The sequence below is a fragment of the Triticum dicoccoides genome, chromosome 6A, assembly GCF_002162155.2.
Source record: "Triticum dicoccoides isolate Atlit2015 ecotype Zavitan chromosome 6A, WEW_v2.0, whole genome shotgun sequence".
NCBI lineage: Eukaryota > Viridiplantae > Streptophyta > Magnoliopsida > Poales > Poaceae > Triticum > Triticum dicoccoides.
Genome location: NC_041390.1, coordinates 216868255 through 216878519, shown reverse-complemented (window position 1 = coordinate 216878519; position 10265 = coordinate 216868255).

The following is a 10265-nucleotide window of genomic DNA, read 5'->3' as shown; positions in this document are numbered from 1 at the left end:
GAACCATGATAATGAACCACACATGATGGAGGAACATCCACTTAATATGATTTGGTCTTCTCTCGATCACACAGTGAGACTATTTTCGGAATACAAGCTTTAACTTAGGCAAAATGATGCCCATTGTATAATCAGACCAAAGCAATGAAGCACCTAGTGTTGGCCAATAAATATTACAGTACTACTTTTCTGTAGTCCATGAAGTGACTATCCAATCTTTCTGTGTCTATTTTCAAATGGCACTGCATGTAGTGACTATACTATTCTCTTGTGCAGTTCAACCAAAATTGCGGTCACTTTGTTTGTTTGCCAAATAGCAACGGGCAGACATCTCTGTCTGCACAAATATCAAGCAGCTAGTAAACATATACCCCAACTTGTATTTTCGGTTTAAACACGTCTCTTCCGCTTAGCATGTGTCATGTTTTGCATTGGACAATTTGATACAGTCATGTTTTAACCTGGACAATTTCATACTGAATTGATTTGCTGGTTCAGAGCAGAAATATAGCGCCTATTCTTCATCAGACCAAGGATATCCATGTTCACAGTGATGGAAGAGGTGAAATCGATACAACCGAAATTGAGCATCCAATCATTGAATCATGTCCTGCACTTCCAATGTAGGTCCACCCTGCCAATAAATTCACATGCAAACCACTAGTATTACTATCTAATGACAATACAAAAAGAGTAGCAAGATAGTAGCAAACCATGTACTTTTGTAATGAACAGCTCATGGTGCCACCAATTGGATATAAAGGTTTGGAAGAAAACATGCTCCTAATGTTGAACCATTTGGACTTTTTGTGCAGTTCCACTAAAATCGAGCATCCCTATTTGCATAGATATTGAAAGTGTGATTACTATAGAAGTGGCACTAGTTGAAGCATAGACTCACAAATATAAGCATTCAAATTTCTTAATCGAAAAAGGTAGCAAGACTGTTTCTAACCACCTGTTTGAAGGAATAAATAAGGCAACATGGACTAATGTCAGGAAGGCATACATAGTTGTTTTTGAAAAATTGAGCCATTCCTGACCTTTCCTCTTCTTTTAAGCATATTTTGTGCAGTTCAACTAAAACAAAATTCCATCACCGCCTTGACAATTCAGTGACACTGTACAAAAGGAAATGACTTAACATTACATCATGATGTCAGGTATGTAGTCGATAGGCATTAGAGACAAAGATACATACATCCTCTGATAACATAATGAACATTAATTTTAACAAAGGTGTGACTAGCTTTACTAGGATAATTTGAGTGAACTCCACACCCTCTGTTCCTTAATATAAGATGTTTTCGCAGTTCAATTCAAAGTACCCAAACATCTAGTATTTAGAAAAATAGGTAGTAGTTTTCTTGAGCACATATATGGGAAAGCTTGCCACACTTTATATATGTCCATACGCTAATGCTACACCATTCGAATAGTACAAATATACACTAATCCAGTGGCTAGTGCAACCGTAGAGTAGTTATTTTATTACAGGGTACAGTACAATGGTTTTACTGAACATATTTCCATAAGCTCTAGCACTGGAAGATTTCTATAAGAATTAACAATACAAAATGTAAAGGTAACAAGTTTCAGCATTGGTATACTAGCTGTGCAAGAGCATTAAACCAAATACAAAAGTCTGAAGGTAACTAGCATTATTAACTAATGATAGTATAATAAAATTACAAACCATGTACCTTCAAGGTAAATATCATTTCAAACTCGAGGGGACCTAAAAATTGCTATCCCAATCTTAATAATCGATCAAACGTAAAAACTTGATCGAACGAATCAAGAGAATAGCCGGAGGAGGAGGTGCCCACTCTTTACCTTCCCTCTTGACACTGTACAAAAAAAATTTGAGTTATCTCATGAAAGTGAGGTATGTAATCTATAAGCATTAACAGTGCAAAAATCTGAAGTTAGTAACAAGATTCATCGTTGGTATACTGGCTGTGCAACAGTGTTAGAATGCCATAGCTGAAAAATCTTTAATACATCCACAATCAATAGCTAACCCTGAAATAATCCAGTGACATTAAATGTCATTGCTTAAATTTATCGGTGGCATTAGACCGAGTGCGCATTAGTTAAATGTGGCATCACTTTAGCAGTAGCATTGCTTGACTTGACCGCTAGCGTTATACTAACAGCAAAAAAGTAGCAATAAGAGCATGGGAGGCCCATTCGGATAGTGGGCGCACCAGTATGATGTACCTCCATGGACGCATAGAGTAGTGAGGGAGGTATGGTTTCCCAGAGCAACAAATATCCAGGCAGCATATGTGGATTACGTCCCTTTTTGTTCTCTTTAGCTACTGATTTTCCCCTTTTGAACCTAGATGCGGGTTTGATGCCTAATCTCTTGGACATTACAGTCTCCCTTCCTTTCCTTATTCAACCCAGACATGGATTAGTCTGCATGAAGTAGGGTTTCCTTTAATAGTGAAAGTTAAGGTTTTCATCTGCATGACCAGCAGAGCAGAGGATAGCAAATTGGGAAGATGGTGGAGTGGAAAAAGATCCACATGCAGTGATGTGGCAAATGGGGCAATAGAACAAGGGTATGGTTCGAAGAGAGGTAGCATACCTGAGGGTCGGCGGGAAGTGGCTTCGCTCGTGGTCGTCATCCTCCGCACATACTACGGCAGCGAGCTTGGGGACGGAGGCCATCCCGCGCGGGCGCTAGGTCTGAGAGGACGGCCTTGTCGTCAGTGTGTGACCTCGCTCGCTGACGACGAGTGAGTCAACGCTGCGCATCCTTTTCTTCCCCGCCAGATCTATGACCACCGGTGAGGAGGGAGAGCGAGGCCGTCTTTTTAGATCTGGAGAGAGGGTGATAGTGTGAGAAGCAAGTGGGCAGCCCTTAGCAAGAAAGAGTTGAAGCTCCAACCTATATATCTTTTTTATACTACTAGTACTAGAGGTGGAGTAGTGGTAGAGTAGTTTATATTTTCTCTGCATACAGTACCAGTTAGTCGTGCTTCAAAATTGAACGGCATGCCATTAAAAAATAAAGGTCGATAACTAATACAGCACCTCAGGCCAACACGGTCAGATCGCATTTTGCACGAGAAATTACACACCATGTTTTGTTGACATGTGGTCTCGTTCCCACATGTCAGTGAGATGACAGCGAGTCCTTTTGTACAATTTCTGAACGGACGTCTATGTAGGCTGGGGTGCCTCTTTGTGTACCGTGGCAACCGTCCACCGACTCTTCGCCTTTCCCTCTCGATTTGGAACTGCTGTCACACGCTCTTCCTCCCTCCTCCATTTTCCTTCACCCTTCCTTCTGCCATTGTTCGATCGTCCTCTCCATGGAGGGAACAGGCTGGAAACGACCCCGTTATTCTTGCCCCGATCTGAATGATGACGCGGTGGAGGAACTCATTGATCGGTGCAACGTCATTACCTCGGCTAGCATGGCAGGTTCGTTCAAGACCATTCTCAACTCAACTAATAACATTATTACAAGCAACCCAAGGGTCCAGGAGCGGTTTCATCTCGCCTATCTTTTTCGCCGTGACCCTGCTGACTAGCGCGGGGATGATGGAAGCCTCGCCTTGTGCAAGTTGATGCCGCTTGATAATGATACATGTGATGTTAAGATGCCATCGCTTGAGGGCAAGGCTTGGGCAGGCGCAAATGAAGATTGGGTGGTTTATATTGGGTACAACTGCGAGTGGGAACTTGTGAATGTGTACACTCGTCACCGGGTTCCACTTCCAAAAATCTCAGACTGCCCAAAGGTTGAATACACAGATGATCCACGTGAGTTCAAACACAATCATGGTAACTTTCGTCTATGGAAGATAGCAAGTTGTCAAGTTCCCAACCGCTCTTCGGATTACACGAACTATGAAGTTGTTGCTATCTTCGACAAGCTTGTTTCCTTCCTTACTTCCACGCCTCGATGGATATTGCTCAAAAATCAATTTCTGTACATGGATCAGTACTGTGATGCAATTCAATACGAGGGTCTTGTGTTTGCTGCCACCACTCATGGCACTGCTTTTGCATGGAATCATCATGCTTTCGGTACGTTTGTCTTCCACCATAATTATAATTGTTTCATCCACAAGCATGCGGGTTAGCTAGTTTCCCTTCACTAATTAATCAACCTTCTTGTGTTTCCAAGGTCCTGTGAACATTCCACCACCTATACTTGAAAATTTTTATAACCAAGGGGGAGATGATGATGCTGATGATCACGAGCATGAGGACGAGCATGACCCATATACTCAGTGGCGCTTGGCAACTTATTCTGTTGGATCACCTCTTCTTGTCTGTATACAGGGCACTGCTGATGTTACTAAGGAAGCATGTGTTGTCTCACATGGTCGCACTCTCCAGACCTATTCCAACATTCGTTGCAGGGTATTCGGGATGGATACTAGTGTACTAGCGCCAACACCTTCTCCCTGGTTCATTATTGAAAGTCTTGGAGGAAACTCGCTCTTCCTTGGACAAAACTATCTAATGATGGTGAAAGGTGATCCAGCAGTTGTTGACACAACGTTACTACCATTTATGAGAAGCAACTGTATCTATACCTTGGTCATTTCTATGCTTCCTTACCATCGCACTATGGGTCCTGACATAGCCCGCTTCAGCCTGGATGATCAATCCTGCATTGGTCTCGAGATTGATAGTAGCTGGCCCTTCCCAGAGAATCACTTCTGGTTCAAAGCAAGCATTTCCAACGCCGAGGATTGGTTGAGCTGAAGTTCATTTCATTGCTTGTTATCTGTTGTGTGATGAAAACTTTAGTATTGAATAGAATGTATCGTCGTTGTCGTTGTGGGTTCATGACCTGTTGTATGTAATAAAATGATATGCCTGTGATAAACTTACTAAATTTATGAATGGCTTTCGAGTTGCTTCTCTGAGTGGGTGCTGCGACGAGGCAAAAAAATATTTTCCGAATACATAATTGTACATGCATTGCAACAGGTTACCGGATGAGTCCAATCAACAATAGTACTACTACTCTTTGTACTAGCTTCACATGCTTCGTGCGTAGGGCGGGTGTTTTTACTGTAGCTGCAAATCCCGTCATCCTAGGTCCTCGGATGAGTCCAGTAGAAATTGCATTATGATGTTTGTGTTCAAACTTTCAAAACTGTTGCACTATCTCTGTGTCTACGTATATGTAATACAACAAGTTTTAAACTTGCGACCAGCCACCCACCCTCAAAAAGAACACTTTTTAACCTAGCACAGACTCCAGGAATTGGCCACAGTGTGAGGTGGGCCATATGTTAATGTGTTCGTTGTACGTAGCCAGCACCTCGAATCCTCGATATATAGTACAGTAGGGTGGCATGGGCCAGAAAAAGCATTCACGTCCAGGAGTACGGCACACGCCACCAGCACGACTTCCATCTGACACCATATTTCTTGGAGTCCGTGCTACAACTATCTCTTCAACCTCGTCATTTCTCTAACTCAGCCATCGCACGGCGGGCTAGGTGGGGATTTGACGATAGTCGGTTTCCTCAGCTGCGGTCCCACTTGTAAGGCCAACTCCAACTCACGATCCCAAACGGACCTCTGTTTTGCCTGGATTTTTTCTGTTTGGGTAGGGCAATGGGGTCGTGTCCGGGCCATTTCTCGGATGCGGTGGCCGTGCGCCCAACGCGCGGACGCATCCCGGCCGCGTACATTTTTCTTTGCAAACACATATATTTTTTCATCATTGGCCCTATTTGGATCCATGGGTTAGAGTTAGTTTGGACTTAACTAACCCAAAAATATCCAAACATGAGGGTTAGTTTGGGTTAGATGCATCTAACCCACCCCAAAAAACCAACCCACCCAAGATGTGCTTATTTGGGTTAGTTCTTCTCGGGACCACTAAAAAACATCTTTTCTCTCGCTCTTCCCACGGCAAATCCCTCCCCACTTCCTCCAAGCTTCTCGTCCTCTCCCTCCCTCCCTCTTGCACCGCCCGTGAAGGTGCCTCGCCATATCCGCGCTCCATCAAACCTGCCATCCAAATACCTCTTTGGTTAGAGTTAGTTCAGGGTTAGTTTAGGGTTATAATCTAACTCTAACCTCTAACTGAGTTAGAATATCCAAACAGGGCCATTGATTTTTGGTACATGGAAATACATCACCAAAATTTGACTAGAAAAGCAAGATCAAAAAAACAAGAACCACAAGAATACATTTTAGAGGATATCCAACTTCCGTAACTGCTCCTGTAAGTTGGATTAGTGCCTTCTTGATGCATTCATTGTTGATCTGCCGAGGCTCGATCTTGTGTGCTTCTTTCTTCTTCGAGTGTAAAGAAGTGGACGTTGCTTCCTCACATCTAGTCTCATGTCTAGCCTCTATTCTATCAACAAGTGCACTAGTCTCATCTCTAGCCTCTATGCTAGCTAAAAGTGCTAGAACATCTACTAAATTGTGCTTTATCAATATATCGATGTACTCTTCTTCTCAATACCAAAACTTGCATCCATTCTACACAATAAAATGTTAAGTTAGCACAACTAGTCTAATCCGAGAGCACAACCGAAGCTAAAGTAGCACATACCCCATCGGTTGAGCACTTGATGAACACCCATCCGGGATGTTCCGGCGTTGTAGACACGCGATGCAAGACCTTCTTTGGGCAGTCGTCGCACGTAATGAGTGGCAACGGTGTGCCGACGAGCTTTTGGGCCAACATCGAGCCTGGCCGACCGCCATTCATGTATCTGCCGGCGGACCGCCGACGGTGTAGATCAGAGCGGCTAAAGGAGGAGTCGGTACCTGCATGCGGCCTTGCGGCCTTGCCGGGGCCTTCCGGCCTGGTGCCCGGCCAGTCCATGGCGCGGTGCGGCCTCCCACAGCCGGGCGAGCTCAAGCCCGACCGGATACGCTCCAAAACCGGCCACCGGGTGTGGAAAACACGTAGCCGTGGTTGGGTAGCTCCGAGGTGTCGAGGGAAAGGGGGCTGAGCGAGCGTGCATCCGAGCTGCACGCGCTGGAGTTGGCCTAGCGGCGTGGCGGACCAACCGTGTGGGGGTGCGAACTGGCTTCGCTCGTGTGGAGGATGGAAGCCATCCCGCACGGGCGCTAGGTCTGACAAGATGGCACGGTTCATGCATGGAGTACGTACGAAAATTATGAAGTTGATGCGAAAGGTAAGATAATTACTAGTAGTACCATATACTACTACATGGATTTGACGAAAAGATAAAGATACATACGGATCCATCAACGACATCCTCACGCCCTAGTGCGCCGGGTCACCAACCAACGTGTGAGGAGCTGCGGCGTTGGTGGCGAGCTCAACGTGCTTCTGAACAACGCCGTCCAAGGTTGCCCTGCGGGTCAAGAAGGCCAGTGACGTATCGTCGTCCTCTGGCATGTAGTAGTCCTTGTGGATGATTTGCACGTAGACATGGGTGATTATGTCGATGGTGTCTTGCTGCGCCAGGCGCTGCGCGGCGAGCGCGACCTCGAGGTGGACATTCTCCGGCGCGACGGCGGGCAGTCGCAGGGCCACTAGTGCGTCAAAGGAGATGTCACCATAGAGGCCGTTTAGGGTGGCGGGCATCGTAGACCTGTGCGCGTGGGCTAGAGGCGTATGTCAAGGTCGTCCGCGAGCTTCTTGACGACGGTGAACTTGTTGAGGAAGCCGACGAGGACCTTGTCGAACAAGGAGACGAAGCTGTCGTCCAAGCGGCCTCTCGCCCCGGCAGCCTCAAGCACGACCTGGAGATGTTCCTCGGTGCTGGGCCATGGGCCGGCATCGTGGACCATCTGGCACAGCCGGCTGATGCTCGCGCTCATCGCCTCCATGGGTCTAGCTTCTAGTCAACTGATCTTGCGACTGGAGTGATCCCTCTTGCCCTTGGTTAGGGTGCGTAGGTGCGTAGGATTTCGTAGATTGGACTAGTGGGGAGCCTTTATATGAGAAGTGCATACTTCGTTGCATTCACGTGTGTCTTGGCCATCTACTCCTCGGCCCTCTACTGCACCTGCCTTTGGCTGTATGACAGGTGGGCCAGCCACCTGTTGGGCCCACCAGTCATTCACCCAAAAGCAGGTGCAGTAAGTCAATGAAGCTGCGCCCCCTCCATCCCAAACCACTTAGGAAGGGTACATTAACTCCCTCCCCGTTTCTTATTTCGTGACGTATGAACCAATGAGAGATGTGGGCCGTGCATGCTTTCAATGACTTGAGACTATCAAACATGACATGTAGTGGTTAGTTCATTGCATGTAATCCTATTAATTAGCAAAACAACATTAAGTTCTCTCGCTTTCCACTTCGTCTCGGTCATGGTGCACAAGAGCATGGTTAATAGTATAGCCACCTGCTGGCAATATGATGTTGCCATGTCATATAGAGCCATCACTTGTAGCCACTCATTCAATAATGTTAGCTATAAGGCTGGCTATAAGAGTACTACTTTTTCTCATCTTCTCTCTCTTTCTTCATATTTATTGTATATCGGCCTAGGAATCCGCATATAGCGGCTCTTGCATGAGAGCCCACTCCTCTTTTTCACTTGCTCTAAAATGACTTAGACTAGCCACTGAAGGAAATATGCCCTAGAGGCAATAATAAAGTTGTTATTTATATTTCCTTATATCATGATAAACGTTTATTATTCATGCTAGAATTGTATTAACCGGAAACTTAGTACATGTGTGAATACATAGACAAACAAAATGTCACTAGTATGCCTCTACTTGACTAGCTCGTTGAATCAATGATGGTTATGTTTCCTAACCATAGACATGAGTTGTCATTTTATTAACATGATCACATCACTAGAGAATGATGTGATTGACTTGACCCATCTGTTAGCTTAGCACAATGATCGTTTAGTTTGTTGCTATTGCTTTCTCCATAACTTATAGATGTTCCTATGACTATGAGATCATGCAACTCCCTAATACCAGAGGAACACTTAGTGTGCTATCAAACGTCACAACGTAACATGGTGACTATAAAGATGCTCTACAGGTGTCTCCGATGGTGTTTGTTAAGTTGGCATAGATCGAGATTAGGATTTGTCACTCAGAGTATCGGAGAGGTATCTCTGGGCCCTCTCGGTAATGCATATCACTATAAGCCTTGCAAGCAATTTGACTAATGAGTTAGTTATGGGATGATGCATTACGGAACGAGTAAAGAGACTTGCCGATAACGAGATTGAACTAGGTATTGAGATACCGACAATCGAATCTCAGGAAAGTAACATACCGATGACAAAGGGAACAACGTATATCGTTATGCGGTTTGACCGATAAAGATCTTCGTAGAATATGTGGGAGCCAATATGAACATCTAGGTTCCGCTATTGGTTATTGACCAGAGACGTTTCTCGGTCACGTATACATAGTTCTCGAACCCGTAGGGTCCGCACGCTTAACGTTCGGTGACAATCGATATTATGAGTTTATGTGTTTTGATGTACTGAAGATAGTTCATAGTCCTGGATGTGAACACGGACATGATGAGGAATCTTGAAATAGTCGAGACATAAATATTGATATATTGGATGACTATATACGGACACTGGATAAGTTCCGGGGGTCATCGGATAATTATCGGAGTGCCGGGGGGGTTATCGGAACCCCCGGGGGATCTAATGGGCCAACATGGGCCTTAGTAGAGAGAGGGCCGGTGTAACGCCCCAGATATACTTTCCCAATTTGTATCCAACTCTTGTCGTTTCCGGCGTTAAGTTATATTTATTTCTCGGGTTCGGGTCTTTGTCTCCGTGTGTTATTTTCTTTTGCATGCATCTCATATCATGTCATCATGTGCATTGCATTTGCATACATGTTCATCTCATGCATTCGAGCATTTTCCCCGTTGTCCGTTTTGCATTCTGGCGCTTCGTTCTCCTCCGGTGGTCATTTCTACCTTTCTTTCGTGTGTGGGGAGTAAACATTTCCGGATTGGACCGAGACTTGCCAAGCGGCCTTGGTTTACTACCGGTAGACCGCCTGTCAAGTTTCGTACCATTTGGACTTCGTTTGATACTCCAACGGTTAACCGAGGGACCGAAAAGGCCTCGTGTGTGTTGCAGCCCAACACCCCTCCAATTTGGCCCAAAACCCACCAAACTCTGCTCCATGTCCTAGAGTGTTAGATCATGATCGCATGGCCGAAAACCGCACCTCATTTGGAGTCTCCTAGCTCCCTCTATGCCTATATATAGCCCCTCCATTTTCGGATCTCTCCTCCCCCTCGAAACCCTAGTTTCAAAAAAAAAACCTCCCCGCACCGACGGACGTGTCCGCCC